Source organism: Pleurodeles waltl, chromosome 4_2, assembly GCF_031143425.1.
Source record: "Pleurodeles waltl isolate 20211129_DDA chromosome 4_2, aPleWal1.hap1.20221129, whole genome shotgun sequence".
Lineage (NCBI taxonomy): Eukaryota > Metazoa > Chordata > Amphibia > Caudata > Salamandridae > Pleurodeles > Pleurodeles waltl.
This window is the reverse complement of record NC_090443.1, coordinates 1,046,638,056-1,046,654,151: the sequence shown is the minus strand read 5'-3', so window position 1 is coordinate 1,046,654,151 and position 16,096 is coordinate 1,046,638,056. Positions and strand designations below refer to the sequence as shown.

Genomic DNA, 16,096 nt, shown 5'->3' with positions numbered 1-16,096 from the left:
TTGTTTCAGGCTGGATGTCTGCATTCTCTCGTTTCCTGGGAGTATAGCCTTCCTGGGGGCGCAGCAGTCTAAGGCAGAAAAGCAAAGCAGACGTCACGGAGTGCAGCCGAACAAACAAGATGTTTCATCCCCATCTGAGGTAGCTTGGAGGGCGGCAGCTGCCTTGCATCGGTTCACAGCCCAGCATCATCAGAGACCAGGTAAAAAGCATCTGAGCCCCAAGTCAGTTTTGGGGGTTGGGGAGTACAGGGACAGCGGGTGGAGTGGGGAGGATGAAGGGGGCGCAGAAGGAAAATGACTTTCTTAGTTGCATCATAGTATAAAAAGATTGGGCGGATTTTCCTCCTCTAGGACTTTTTGGGAATAAATTGAGCACGGAATTGGTTCATAAATAGTTGACATTGCGCAACACACACTTTTGGCATCTCTCTAGTGGGAGCCATCTGTCTATAGGTCTGTGCAACAGGCGTGCAGTGTCAGTGCACACAATTAAAAATACAAAAATACTGTACTTCTCAAGAATGTTTGTTCTGCTTCTGTCTAGATATTCTTTCGAACACTGGTTCTTAATCTGTGGTCCGGGGACCCCAGGGGGGATGCGAAACCTCGGGAGGCACGTAATTGCTTAGAAAACTAAATAATATTAACTGATTGAAAAAGTGTATATAAATAAAGAAGCAAAATGTAAAACAGAAAATCTTACACCTGTAAATGTGAACTAATTGGAAATAGGATACTAAAATTTAAGGGCTTGATTTGGATCTCGGTGTAGTGCTTACTCCGTCCCCGCGGTGATGGACATCCCATCCGCAGAAATCGAAAGACCAGTGTTTTCTGTGGCTTTTAGATTTTGGCGGACGGGATATCTGTCACCGTTACGACAGAGTAACCTTTCTGCTGAGATCTAAATCAGGCCCTAAGTTAGTATTCCCAGATTGATTTATGGGAGAAGAGCGAAGGCGCATAAAGGAATGCAGTATGGATGGTGAGTGGCTTTGGTTGAATTTGTGAAAGCTCCATCCTTCCCATTAAAAATTGAAATTTACAGTAAAAAAAAATTATATAAACAATTTGATTTGTGAAATAAAATGTCATAGTTTGTGTATTTGTTTGAATGCTTGTTTTTGTATTTTTTTGTGTATTGTTTTGCGGTTCAAATCATCAAAATCTTTATACTAGAGTCCCCGGCTTCTAGTAATGACTCAGTGGGGGTCCCCAGATTTCAAAAGTGATTCAGTAGGGGTCCCCCATGTTCCTGTAGTGATTAACTGGGGCAAACACACAAGTCAAAAGGTTAAGAACCACTGCTTTAGAATGTATGTGTTAAGTAGTGTTAATTTCCTGTGGTATAAAACAAAGGGCCACACAAATCAGATTGGATCTAGCCAGAAGTCTAGATATCATCCATTAAGAGCATTGCAGGCTCATTAGTTCCTTATTCTAGTATGAAACTCCATCCTCTGCTTACCAGGAAGCATAGCCAAGCTGGCAAATGTAATGTTCATGGTTTCTGATGAAACTTCGTCCACTGACTCTATCTCAGTAGGCAGTTTCCAGTCTCACACTGTGAGTTTTTGATTTATGCTCTTCTAATGTTGCAAAAGATAAATTAGGATTTTAATTCTGATACGTGAAATTCGCTATTAGTTACACAAATAAAACAGTTACAAGTCATTATGAGGTAAAATGTGTTCATAACTCGTTTTTCCACATTGTTGAGAATTTGAGTGAAAAGGTGACTTGAGAACGCAAAGATGAATTCTGTCCACCAGGCGTTTTCCCCATATGTTCAGACAGTGTCAGATGAGTCAGAGTTTTCCTTATGTGGTTCATTGTGTTTTAAATGACAGGGGCGTGGGAGCAGGCACTTAAAATGATCATAAATGCCAGTTAGCAAGATGTTGTTCTTTGATTGCCCTTTGGTGTATAGAAAAGAGACCCTAATGAGCATCTAATTTCTTCTGAGTTACGAGTGCAACAGAATCATTGCTTACCATATTCATGGTGAGTTGGTTGTAATCGTTTGAAGGCCGAATATGCCTGTAAGTACAGAAGAGACATCCTTCCGTAGCCCTAGAGACTTTCCAAAGAAGCAAACAGTGTTTTTGAGCCAGTAGGGGTGAGAGGAATGGAAACCATTAAAGACGTAGGGACAGAATAGGGGGTAAGTGGGTGTGTGAGCCGGATCTGAGAAGGACGACGTTTCTTCAGGTGAGAAGGAGGAAAATAATTTCAAGAAAACAAAGAGTGAATTAAATTCCTCTATTCTTAAATTTATCAATATTTTGAGAAGACATGTTTTGCTAAGTTATTGAAGACACTAGGAGGTAGATTGGGTTGTGGCCGGATATCCATTTGTATATTATGGCCGAGTTGAGATATGTGCTTTGTTATGGTGTGTATGGAGGTCAAATGCAGTAGAAAATATCTTAATACAATGAATCCTGGGTATTGGTTTGGCCATCTTATGAGCAAGGTGAATAGAGTTTCATTAAAATATACACACCGAGTTGAATCGGTCACAGAATCTTTAGCTTACAAATGTTTTAAAAGCCGCTATTGTAGGCTCACTGCTTCCAACATGGCAGGAGGCAGTAGTTGTCCCCATATTTAAAAAGGGGGGCAAAACTCAGCCTAGTCGTTATCATTCCATCTCACTGCTGGAGAGCACCTCTAACATTTTAAGAAGTGTGGTATTGTTGAAACTTGAAGAATGGGCACACACGAGTAAGGTTTTGTATGATGTGCAGTTGGGGATCCGTTCAGGAGTTGGCACGGTGGGCCAAAGCCTTAATCTCCGTCTTATCACAAAATATGTCAGAGCTAAGAGAGAAAAAATGCATTTAACATTCATGGATCTCACTTGTGCCTTCGATACTGTGCAACATCCCAAGCTCATAGACATTATGAAAGGCATGGGGTGTGATAGGGCCACTGTTGATTTACTCCGACTGTTACACTGGCAAACATCTGTCAAGATAAGATCTATCACAGAGGTCGATTTATCTCCAAAAATAAAAAGGTTCCGTTGGGGCTCACCAAGGCTGTGTTGTGGCACCCTTTCTCTCTTCACTCTGTCAACGGCCTTGAGGAATTCCTGTGGAGGCGGGGATTTGGCCAAAATAGACTCCTGCTACGACTCGGCGCTTTTGCACGCAGACGACGCAGTTAGGTTAACTAGAACCACCAATGGATTGCAGACACATTTGGATGCTTTTAATACTTTTATCATTGATCTGGGATTGAAGACAAATCTCTTCAAATATTTCATAATGAAATGTCATCCAAGATTATCTAAATCCAGGAAATTTACAATCTCAGGCAAAGAGGTGGTTAAAGTTCATAATTTTATCTACCTGGAAATCCCACTGGATGCAGCCTTCAGCTAGAAATTTTTACTAAAAATCAGAGCACTCCAATTTCAAAGATCTGTTGACTCTGTGTCCTCTTTAAGAGTCTAGGGCAGCGGTTCTTAGTCTGTGTGCCACAGCACCCTGGAGCACCCTCAACACTAGCCCAGGGTGCTGCGAACAGATGCGCACCAAGCGCACACTTTCGGAACCACTGGAAGCCTCACTCTCAGATTTGTGAAAGGAGACACACTCTGATATATCACTCACAGTTTCCTTTGTGAGATGAAAACAAGACCGGTTTGCTGCAAGCCCCTGTTCGTTCTTCACGTTCCCACCCGTCACAGAGGGGAGCAGGCGGACAGATACAGTACATAAAGGAACAGATGGGGTGAACTCGGCGCACCTCCTGCTCAAATTCAGACATCCCCTAAATGGAACACAGCTCTGAAATAATAAAGGAGCACTGGCGATCGCATGATTAACTGCCTTAAGCAGTCACAAATTATGGGAATTAACCGCTCCTTTGTGGACCCCCAACCCCATTTACGGTGGGGGACCTTTTGTTTTACGCTACTGCAGAGAGGTGCCTGCGCCCTCCAAAAGAGAACAAGTCGCACAGACTTGTCTCCTTCTCCTACTTTTCTCTCTCTCTTTCTGCTGAAGATAGATACCTACACTTAAGATTTTACTATTTAATGTGGTTCTCTTAAATTACTTTTCAAGTTTTCAAGTTCCATTTAGAATAAAAAAAATTGCTAGCATTCGCGCCAAGAATTTTCAATTCTATAAGGACACGGAGGCGAGGAATATGCTTCTCATTCTTTACTACTAAAAAAAAAAAAACAGCAGCCAATCACAAAACAGAAAACTTTAACTACATTTCCCAGTATGCTTAGCTCAACATGTCCACCAATCACATCCCAATAAACCCTATTAGAGTCCTTAACACCATCTTGAACTCCTCTTTCTTTGCTCCATGGAACTGCATCGTGAGTGATGAACTGCCAACAACAAACTTGCTGGACATCAACATGACGAACCTTCGACTCTATCCAAATACTGAATTCAGACACATCAGCCTTGTGTTGATGAACTCTTTTCTTCACTCCCCTTTCTGCTCAGAGCCTAAGAAACGAGACGGAACATTAAGGTAGCGTCCAGTTCATCACTGTTAAATAATTTTGGGTGGGATACAAATGATGATAAACCTTTATTATACATAATACAATGCCTTAGTGATACATTATCAAAGCATCAACTGGGAGGGATAATCCACGCCTCCATGTCTTTAATAGAATTGAAAATTCTTGGCGCGAATGCTAGCAAAGTTTTCATTCTATGTCTGGACCGGAGGCTCAGATAATGCTAGTTCAAAGCTGATTGAAAAACTCTTGTTGCAATATCTCCCACAGGTTTATAATAAAACTGTTTAAAGGTGGAATCAGAAGACCAATCAGCTGATTTCCTAATAATGTGCACCATCACTCCCATCTCTGCAGACTGGAAGCCATCACCCCCTGACCGAAGGAGCCCCAAACTGTTTCACGTCAATCCCCGCCTCAACCATTACCCCTTTTAGCCATCTGGCAATGGTTGCGGCAGACACAGGCCTGAAAGGTTGCTTTAATGAAATCAGTAATTGACCTGCCACATCTGACCTCAATGCCCCAGTACATTCCTCATTTTGTTTAAAGCAATTTACAACACACAACTTTGTATTGAAAGGGTATGCAAAGTACTCTATACATGTAGACAGCGTTTTCGTCTTCTAGTAATGTTGAAAGATACACCTTCCTGTGTAAACACTCTACCTGCAAGGTCCAGAGCCTTGAGTTCCGATGACCTCCGACATGCTGCCAGGCATAAAAGCATTGCTAATTTGGCAGATAATTGTTTTCTAGCCAAGTCAGTGTTCTCCGGCCAGCTGACAAACAACTGGAGGACTAGGTTCACATCCCACAGAAACAAATACTTTGGCTTTGGAGGATTAGATACTCTAATGCCCTTAAGAAGCTTAGAAACAAAAGGGTGCATTCCTACTGGATGATTATTGACCTTCAGATGTCCAGCTGAAATAGCGAAACGAAAGTTATTGAGTGACTTGTAAGATAGTCCTCAGCCACCTTCTGCGACAAGAAATTTACTCTCTCTGCTGCCACTGGATCCACGTGCCTTTCCAAGCACCAACCCCGCCAAGCTCTCCATGCTGAAGATTACCTCTTCTTAGTAGAGGTTGCCCATGCTTTACTGATAGTCTGCAGCCGTGTCCAAAATGCCTGGCAAACTCCACTGTTGCCTGAAAATCTCCATGCCATCAGCTGCAACTGTCTCTACTACTAGAGGATGCATCTTCCCCAGGGGGCCCAAAAGCATCTCCTGCAACCAGGGAAGTAGCAGGGGAGAGTCGCATGCTAGTTCTAGATCAGTGGAAACCACGGTTGCGCTTTCCAAACCGGGGTGATCAACACCACCTCTGCTGCTTGCTTATTGAGCTGGGTCGCTACTCTCGGTATCATTGCAAAGGGGGGAAAAGCATAATTGAGATTCCCTGACCAGTCCTGGGAAAAGGCATCTGGGGCCCTCACTAGTGGGTCAGGCCTCCAGCTGAAGAACTCTTCCAGCTGTTGATTCAACCGGGATGCAAAAAGATCTGTCTTGCACTGACCCCATACCTCCTGGGTTAACTGGAATAGCCAGGGATGAAGCTTCCAGTTGCCGTGATCTCTGAGGTACCTGTAATTCCAGCCCGCTATTACAACATTGGTCTGACCTGGGATGTATTCCACAACAATCCCCCCCTCCTCCTCCTGTCGAGAGATCCCCACATCGAGCTCCCCAGCACCACAGGCTGGCATCACACTCTATAATCGTTTCCAGTTGGGAGATGAAAATGGCTCTGCCATTCCAGGCATCCACCTGCATCAACCACCATTGGAATTCTGCTCTTACCTCCTCTGTCAAGGGAACTTGCTCCGAATATGCCAGACCTTTCTGTAGATGCTGAATCTTGAGCCTCTGCAAGGCTAGCTAATGAAGGTGGCCCAGAAGAATTGCCTGAATTGAGGAAGCTAAGAGGCCCACCATGCATGCTATTCTCCTCAGGGACAGAGGAGTTTGTGCCAAGGCTACTCTCAACTCTCTCTTGATGTCTCGCAGCTTGGACCAGGGAAGGATCAATTGAGATCTCTCCGCGTTAATTACAAACCCCAGGAATTCCACCGATCTGGTGGTAACGAGGCTCGATTTGCTCTTGTTTATAACAAACCCCAGGTCCTGCAATAGAGAGACGGTCATGAGACCGTACTGCGTCACCAATTCTCATCAGTGAGCCATGATCAAAATATCGTCTAGATAAATTATCATTCTGATCCCTTTCTCTTGCAGTGTGCTATGACTGGTTTGAGCAGTTTGGTGAAGTACCAGGATGCTGACGAAAGAACGACGAAATAGTCCAGCCATTTTTCCCTCCATTTGAATTGGAGGAATCTCCTGTGTGGATGCCATATGGGGACAGTGAGATAGGCATCCTTCAGATCCAAACACATCAACCAGTCCCCTGTCTGAAGTAAATCCGGCAGTAGATGAAGACCCTCCATCTTGAAGTGCTGGTAAACAATTAAATAATTGAAGTCTCTGAGATTGAGAACTAAACGGTATCCTCCCCCTCGTTTTTGGACGAGAAAGATGTTGCTGTAATAGCCGAATGGATGGGGTTCGCAGAAGGCAACCGCTTGTTTCTGCAACAATGCCTGGATTTCTAAATCTATAAAACTGGCCTCTTGTAGGGAAAAATACAGAGGAAGAGGAGGAGCCCGTTGTCGAGGGGTCTGATTAATTCCAAGTGAAAAACTTGCACTGTCTGTAATAACCTTGTGTCTTGAGTCACACGATTCCAATTGCATAGAAAGTACTGCACCCGGACCCCCCCGCCCCCCACTACCTTCCACCCCATCCCCCCAACTGAAAAATAAATGAATCTGAGTCTCTTACCTGTGGTAAAACTTGATTGGGCAGTGTACTTTGCACCTCCTTTCTGACCTCTGCGTCTTGAGAAGTGGGATGGGAAGGGAAGAATGTGCCACCTCTGCTGTAATCTTGCCCCAACTAAAGTTTCCTCTTTAGGAGCCTTGAAAGTATGCACAGCCTGACGAGCAGCCCCTGCCTCGTCCGGCCCGGCCAAAAAGGCCAGAGTAAAAAACACTTTTTTTTTTTTTTTTTTTATTTTTTTTTTATAGATTTGCTTGCACCTTATCTAGTTGCGCAAATGTGGTGACCTATTTGGAAATGTCCTTTACAAATTTGTCGCCAAAGAGACGACCTTCGGCTAGGGAACCTGCATCTACCGGTGCCAGCTCTGTCAAATTCGAATTGATCTTCATGAGGAGCGATATGCGCCATACGGACGATATGGTGCAGTTGGCGTTGCCTAGCAGGCAAATAGCCCTCTGTGTCCACTTGGCTAGGGTGTAAGGGTCAATAGGAGCGCCGGTTTCTTTGGCCCTCGAAGCCATTTTGAGGACCTTCTCCAGAGGACCCAATAAATCCAGAAGTTTGTCCTGGCAGGACTGCCAGGCTTGATCGACCCCTTTCTTTGGATCCTTGGTGAATTTCTTGAGGAATGTGAGCATACTAGCATCGATCCTGGGCTTGTCCGCAACTTAGTTGGGGTTCTCAGGCCTTGGACATTCTGCCTACAGCCTATTGCGGACTTCTTTGTCGAAGCTTTTACATAATTTGGCATGCAAGTAATCTGTTACAGCAGGCGCAGGGACCCAGTCGGCTGAACGGTGGTGCATAATAGCCTCTGGCTTAAACTGGAATGGGTTAGGGTGGGGAGCCCGCCAGTTATTTGTCTTTGGTGGAAGCAGCCTGCCTTGCCCTTTTGCGCTTGCCCAGGGATTTGCTGGGGTGGGATGAGTCTGAATTGCTGGATCTGAGTCAGAAGAAGGATTAGCTCCTATGGGTGGAAGCCTTTGAGGTGGAAGGGATAGAACAAAAGAGATGGTCATTCTTAGAGGACTGCTTTATCGCTGACATGGCCCTGTCATGAGGCCAAGCGAGGGAAGATTCTTTAACCTTGCCGAAGAGGGACGAAACTCCTTCCCCCGAGCTGCCTTCAGACAAAGGGACCAGTCCCTGCTTTTTGGCAAACTGCTCTAGCTACTGGGTTATGGGTTTCAGAGCAGCCACCAACGACTGATTGATCGCCTGTGGCACAGAAGCTGCAAGCTCCCGGCTTACTGACTGCTGCACTGAGGCATCAGTCGCCTCAGACAGGCTGTCACCCAGGAACTGACTGTGTGGGTTTTCACTGTATTGCACATACTCCGCCTCCTCGAAGGGCACCCAATCGGTCATCTTTCAGTAGTATATGGCTGCAAACGCAGACAATCAAGGTCGAGGAGGTCACTGGAGAATAAACCGGGGAGAGCTACCCCTAGTGCAGAATTTCGAAATTAAGGCTCCTCAGCATAAAGTGTGTACTAAATGATTGCAGCCCCCTGTCTATGTAGAGGGCATCAAGGAGAGCCAAACGCAGTAGGTATTTAACAGTTATTTATCTGAGCGTGCATGCCATTCCAATTGCAGGGCCTGCTCTGTTATTTCAGCTGGAGCGCGGCGTCTGTCACGGTGACAGGAATGCAAGCAATGCGCGCGGTTCCTGGCGTCCTGTCAGCACATAGGAAAGAGGAGAAACAAACGGAGGACCATGCGTGGCCCAATACTACTAGGGACAAGCCCAATTGGGCTATGCGTCGCTCCTTGGCTCTCTGCCCGGGCCTGATGAAGGGAGGCTCCGCGCAGGCGCTGGGACCGAAGCACATGAGGGAGCGAGTGAGTGCAACGGCGATGTGCCTGGAAAAGTCTACCTACCTGTAACATGGGGATACCCCGCAGATTAGGCGAAGGGGTGGCTGGGCGTGAGAAGCCTGGCAAGACTGTCGCCCTGCAGTAGAAAGCTGCACGCGTGCACATGAGCAGCCCGGTCACCACCCAAGGACTGAGTCACAGAAATATTAGATAAGAAGTCCGTAGGGGCCTGGAACATACGATACAAGTCAATGGGAAAATCACCAGAAACGTGAAAGGCACTTATCTTGTCTGCTCGAGCAGCAAAGAAAAAGGAGTTCAAGCTGGTGATAAGGACTCTAATAGGGTTTAATGGGATGTGATTGGTGGACATATTGAGCTAAGCATATTGGGAAATGTAGTTAAAGTTTTCTGTTTTGTGATTGGCTGCTGTCTTTTGAGTAGTAAAGAAAGAGAAGCATAATCTGAGCCTCTGGTCCTGACACAGAATTGTGTGTTGCTGTCGTTTTGTGTCTGGTTTTCGTTTCGTTATGCTATACTTGTCAAAATCGAGCAGGGTTACCACCCGTCCTATTCCTTCTGGTGGGGTTGTTTCAAGAAGCTCAAATTAAGTAATGCTTTGGAGAGTGAAGAAAGATCACGGTGAAGGAAAACTCATTTTACTTAATTATTGATTAATGGGGATAATGTTGTCTGGCTCCATAACATTACAAGCTGTTTGTCTTAAATCGAAAGCCACATATTTATTTGGGCTACTTTGTTTAATGAAGAAATACAGCATTCACATTTGGGCTGATATCTTATTTAATTTCAAGCAATGTGTTTGGGTTCAGAAAAGAATGTGGCGGTCTGCTAATCGGCCTCATATTTCAATAGGGCGGCTCTTGTTGATAGAGAAAACTGTGAACCTGCGCTGTCCCCAGTGTCTAGATTTCAAAACCCCTCTTCTGTTCATTATGGAGTGAGATGTCACAGTACTAGGTGACTTGGTGCCTGCGTTTTCCCTGCCTGTTGCTTATTGCAAAGGGCTGAGGCAGCTCGCTGCCCACTTTACAGCCCCCCCCTTCAGTGAGTAGCAGACTTGTCCCCTCCTTTCCACGAATAAACACACGACTTGGACCATTTTTAATACAGATACTGGAATAACTGTTCATTCTGTGTTGTACTACCTTCTACTGAATTGTGACATTTATATAACACTGCCCCACCCTACCAAAGCCTCAAAACACTTGCTTTAAATGTCCTGCAGGGCTAAAGATGTGCTAAGTAAGTAAACAATTACTGTTTACTTATTTTACCAGAAGAGAAAAGAAGCACCTGCTGTTTGGGTGGTTCGTAAATTATGTGGGTTTCTTATTCATGTAATGCTATATACATGGCAATGTTTAGATATTCAGTCATTTAACAGCAGGCTTTGAGACTGAAATATCAGATTCCTTGTTTCTCCATCAACAAATGGCAGGGGTTGGGCTGTTTACATTTTTGCTGAATTGCAACCCTAAAGGCTCAGCTCTTTGTCATACAAAAAGTGGCAAGCGGTGACCAGGGGCGTAGGAGACACAAAATTTCTGGGGGGGACAGGGACAACCTTGAGGTGGGCCTCCTGCACAAAGCTTGCACCCAGAAGGGTTGCCGTGCAGGGGGTGATGGGGGGGGGGAGGCGGTCGCTTCCAGTCGAGTCCTGTGAGACCGGCAATTCCCTGTCTGCTGGGCCCTTGGCTGCCTATTAGGCAGCGACAAGCTCTGTGCTGCAGTTCGCCTGTGTAAAGTCCTAAGAGGCCTGTACTGCCTGCTGGGCGCAGTGCTTCCTGCCGATTCCTGTGCTGCCTGCCATGCACTGTGCTGCCTGTTGGGAGCTTTCTTTCTAGTCAGGCTGTGTCAGTCTCTGCCCCCCCCGCCTGCCTGTGAAGGCCAGTAAGGCCTATGATTGCTGCTAGGTCCTTGTCTGACTGTCAAGTGGCAGTCTCTGTGCTGCCCCCTTCCTGTGAACTGCTGTGCTGTCTGACAGGGCCGGCCCTAGTGCTGGTGGCGCCCTGTGCAACATTGTTTGTTGGTGCCCCCCAGTGACCACCTCTGCCACGGATTCCCTTACTACTATCCATCACCACTCTCTGTCAGATGCATTTCATTAGTTTTATACCACCACTCATACTGGGAAATATCCCTTACAACGCAATCAATGCAATGCAATGCATTGACCATGCTGCTATTACCACAAATATGGGGCTAGCATGGATGCCTTTACCACACATGTCTTTACCAAGCATATGCGTGATTACAGCATAGAGAGCGGTCTAGCTGTCCGGGTGGAACAGGAAGAAGCAGAGGAGAGAGAGGTAAGTAGGGCTGTGGTCGGGTTTAGGGTGGGAGGTCGGGTTCATTTTTAGGACAGGGTAGGGTCGGGGTAGTTTTTAGGACATGGTGGTGTAGGTTTTAGGGTTCTGGGGGGCAGGGGCATCAAGGTAGTTTTTAGCGCAGTTCAGGGTAGGTTTTAGGGTTCAGAGTGGGGGCGGGTAGTTTTTAGTACAGGGCAGGGTTACTTTTAGGGCTCAGGGCGGGGGGGTTAGGGCTCAGGGCAGGGGCAGTTTTAACTGATTGGGCAGGGTGGAGTATGGTATCAGGTGTAAGGGGGCAGGGCGGGGAGAATTTACCACGCATGTTCCTTTACCAAACATTCTTTTACAGCGAAATTCGTTGTAAAGGCATGAGTAGTAAAGACACGGTCGTTGTTGAGACCGTGATGTTAAGGCATGCATGATATACACATGTGTTGTTCCATCATTCAGCCCTCACACCAGTCTAGGGTGTCAAAGCACTTTACATCACACAGACATTACGCAGAGACAATCATCATATATGTGTAAATCAGTGTATATGAAATGTTACATAAGACAGAGGACTACAAGGTGTAGGTGTCACAGGTCATCCATACTGGTAGCAGGTATAGTTTAAGAGTGCTTTATCTGGAGAAGTGCAAACTCAGAATTTAAAACATAACACCATGGTTGGGGGCTTTCTTTAACAATAAGAATTGATTTGCGCTCAAATTAACTTGTTTTGCAACATTAAGTTAATGAAAAAGTGGGGGGAAATCATAACGCTCTAATCTATACCTTGATGTTTGCATGCAGCTCTTTGATAAGTTCATTGCTCACTGTTCTATATTCAGTTTTAATTTATAAATTGCAGGGGACAAAAAAGGAGCTCTCTGATGTAGGAAGCTGGCCTGGTATGTGGTGAGTACCTATGGTATTATCACCTTATACCAGGTCCAGGTATCCCCTTATTAGTGAGGTGTAGGCAGTGTCTAGAAGCCAGGGCTCTCTAGAGGTAGCTGCGGATGAGCAGCCAAGACTTACCTAGGAGACATGCAAAGCTCATGCAATACCACTGTAGTCACACAGCACTTACACACATGAAAGAAACACGTGTTATGAAAATAAAGGTTACTTATTACAGTAACACAAACATGAAAACACTAGATAGGCAATACTCCCAATAGGATGTAAGTAGCACACTATCATATGTACAGCAGCAATCAGAAGTTGGCATAAAAAGCAATAGAAAATAGTGAAAAGCAATAGGCAATACTGAAGGCCTAGGGGGGACCAGACCATATACTAAAAAAGTGGAATGCGAAAGCTGGGTCCCCACGCAAGGAAGTGGAATCTGTAGAGGGGAGCTGCAGGAACTAGGAAACCCCAAAGGTAAGTACCAGAGTGCCCTCCAGTGACCAGGAGAAAAGAGGTAAGTTACTGTTTTTTCCCCAACCCACCAAAAGGACTTCAGAGAAGGATATTGCAAAACGCAGGCAAGACTGCAAGAAGCTAGAGGTGGATCCTGGAAGAGGAAGACTTGGAAAAGAAGGGGGCCAAGTCCAGTTTACGTAGGAGTGTCCGGTCGTGGCAGGAGCCACTACCCACCCATCTGTGGATGCAGGAGTTGCTCGGCCAGGAGATGAAGACGGTCAGCAGTGCAGCACTGGAGCAGATGAAGCGTTCCTAGGTGATGCAGTTGACGTCCCATGCGGGATGAAGAATTGCTGTCAGTCTGTGGTGTGGAAAACCAACCAGCAAGCCTTGGCAAAGGCAAATGTCGCAGTAGGACAAAAGTGGAGCTGCCAGGGACCAGCAAGGTCCAGGGGGACCTAACCCATGGAGGGGAGTCCCAGGTGACCCTCAGCAAGGCAGAGAGTCTGGAGAAGGAGAGGCAGCCCCCACAGAAGACCTATAGGCAAGGAGCCCAGGAGCTGCAGAGAGGCCCACGCAGCACACATGAAGAGAGGTCCCATGTCACAGGCGAAGCACGTTGAGGGCTGTGCTTCACAGAGAAGAGTGCTGGGGACTGGGGCTACATGGAGCCTGAAGATCCCTTGGAGGAGATAACAACAGGCCTTGGTAGCTGCAAGAGACGCAGTGCATGGGGGTACTGTCCTGCATGGGAAGGCAAGGACCTACCTACTCCAAAGTTGGACAGCTGGTAGAGAGGACCAAGGAGACCACTCCAGACTATCACCCCCTGATGCAGGATCCACGCAGCTCAGGAGCAGAGGAGATCCACGCAGCCGGTCGTTGTTGCAGTTGGTGCCTGCAGATGCAGGTAAGTGACTCCTTCACTCCAAGGAATTTTCCTTCTTTCTTCTCATGCAGACTGAAGACTTGCTGCCCTCAGAGGAAGCACAGCCGGGCTAATGTTGCAGTTGCTGGAAGGAGCCAGAGAAACAATGCTGCAGGGTGAAGTCGCTGCTGGAGCTGCAGATTGTAGGTTCCTGTGAAGTCCAGTTGCGGTTCCAGTGGCCAGAAGTCAAAGTAAACGTTGCAGAGGAGTCCTGCTGGAATCTTGCACATTGAATCTGAGGACCCACCCAAGAGGCAAACCCTAAATAGCCCAGAAAGGGGGATTGGTCACCTAGCAGGGTGACCACCTAGGAGGGGGCTGTGACGTCACCTGCCTGACCTGGCCACTCAGATGCTCACAGAGGCCTCTGCCCACCTTGGATTCAAGATGGCAGAATCAAGTGGCCACCTGGAGGAGCTCCAGGCACCACCCCTGGGGTGGTGATGGACAGGGGAGTGGTTACACCCATTTCCATTGTCCAGTTTCGCACCAGAGTAGGGGCTGAGGTCCCTGAACTGGTACAGACTGGTTTATGCAAGGAGGCCCTTCAGAGCATACCATTAGCTTGGCGAGGGCACCCCTCCCAACCCTTGTAACACCTATTTCCAAATGGAGAGGGTGTTGCCTCCCTCTTCCAAAGGAAATCCTTTGTTCTGCCTTCCTGGGCATGAGCTGCTCAAGCAGCAGAAGGAGGGCAGAAATCTGTCTGAGGGGTGGCAGCAGCATGGGCTGCCCGGAAAACCCTAGAAAGCTGATAGGAGCAATGCTGGGGATCCTCTAAGGAGCCCCCAAAGTGCATGGAATCATACAAACAGTACTGACAATAGGATTGGGGTATGATTCTGACATGTTTGTTACCAAACATGCCCAGGTTCTGAGTTGCCATTATGTAGCTGGACAGAGGGAGTGACCTATGTCCAGTACACTCATAAAATGGCGTCCCCGCACTCACGAGGTCCAGGAAAATGTAGCTGGAGTTCTTGGGGGCACCTCTGCTCCTCCAGAGGTGCCCTCACACACAGGTACTTGCACCCTGCCATCTGGCTAGGAGGGCCTGCCATAGAGGTGACTTAGAGTGACCTGGTGCAGTGACCTGAAGTGAAAGGGTGCATGCACCTTTTCACGCAGGCTGCAATGGCAGGCCTCCAGACATGGTTTACATGGGCTCCTATGGGTGGCATAATACATGCTGCAGCCCATCGGGAACCCCTGATCCCGCAATGCCCTGGGTACCATATACTAGGGACTTATAAGGGGCACCAGTATGCCAAACGTGGGGTGTGTGTGGTCCAAACAACCAAATTTAATGGGAGAGAGCACTGGGGTCCTGGTTAGCAGGATCCCAGTGAACACAGTCAAAAGTGGGGTAACCATGCCAAAAAGAGGGTACTTTCCTGCATCTGACAAAAGCAGTAACCCACTGACCTATTCACATTATATAGACTTTGTGATCTGCATGTAGACGTTCTTTGTAGCAGGCATAGTAACCCTGTACGTTATGATGAGTCAAAACTCAGACTAGACAAAACTTCAATCTCTCTTCAGGAAGACCATTAATCACCGGAATTATCTTGAGATTTTTATTGTTGCCTGAAAAGTGTTGATGGCAAGGAACACCCAACAGGTGCTTTTAAAGTCAGAATATACTTGCAAACACAGCACCCCCATCCTAAGTCAGCACCCAGTACAGCGGCACCGGTTGCATCGCCCTAGAGCTGGCCCTGCTGCCTTACCTAGCCCTGTCCATCTCTCAGGCCATCTGGTTCTTCCTGGGACCCGTGCTGTGTGCTAGTCTCTCTGCCGTCTATCCAGCAGTGTCAGGCTCTGTTCCACCATAGCCTGTGAAGTCCTGTAAAGCCTGTGAGCTGCCCCAGTGCTGGCTTCCATCCACAGGCCATTGGCAGGAAATGAGATTTACAGACAGCCCTTGGCCTTTAGAGCGGGCTTTCACAAATACCAGGAAGGCTGAGGGAGAGACAGGGGACCAAAATGTTGGGGAGGCAGGATGTCAACTTAGGGGACAATAATTAGCTCTGGGGCAGGCAAGCTGGAGACAGAGGAGAGAAGAGAGTGAGAGAGAGGCGACAAAAAGGGGGGCCCTAACAAACACTGGCGCACAGGGTGCCACTAGCGCGCTAAAGCCAGCCCGGCTTATATCTCACAGTAACTCAACAACACTGTGTTTAGAAAGGGAGGTACTCTGCAATACAGCACTGGATTTAAAAAGAAAGGGAGTTACTTAGCAATAGTTTATTTAATTACCCAAACCTCTTTACCTTCTCACATCTTGCTGCTGTCTTCAGGGTTCAATCTTC

The 16,096-nt window shown here is 46.9% G+C and overlaps 1 protein-coding gene across 1 annotated transcript in view; it reads left to right on the top strand.

Moving 5' to 3' along the window:
• The window catches only part of VPS37C (VPS37C subunit of ESCRT-I), an 81,467-nt gene that overhangs the window by 16,490 nt on the left and 48,881 nt on the right, over window positions 1-16,096 (top strand). Inside the window, exon 2 of the mRNA XM_069233034.1 lies at window positions 10-200. The gene's annotated coding sequence lies outside the window, so the exon portion shown is untranslated. The remainder of the gene's footprint in view (window positions 1-9; window positions 201-16,096) is intronic.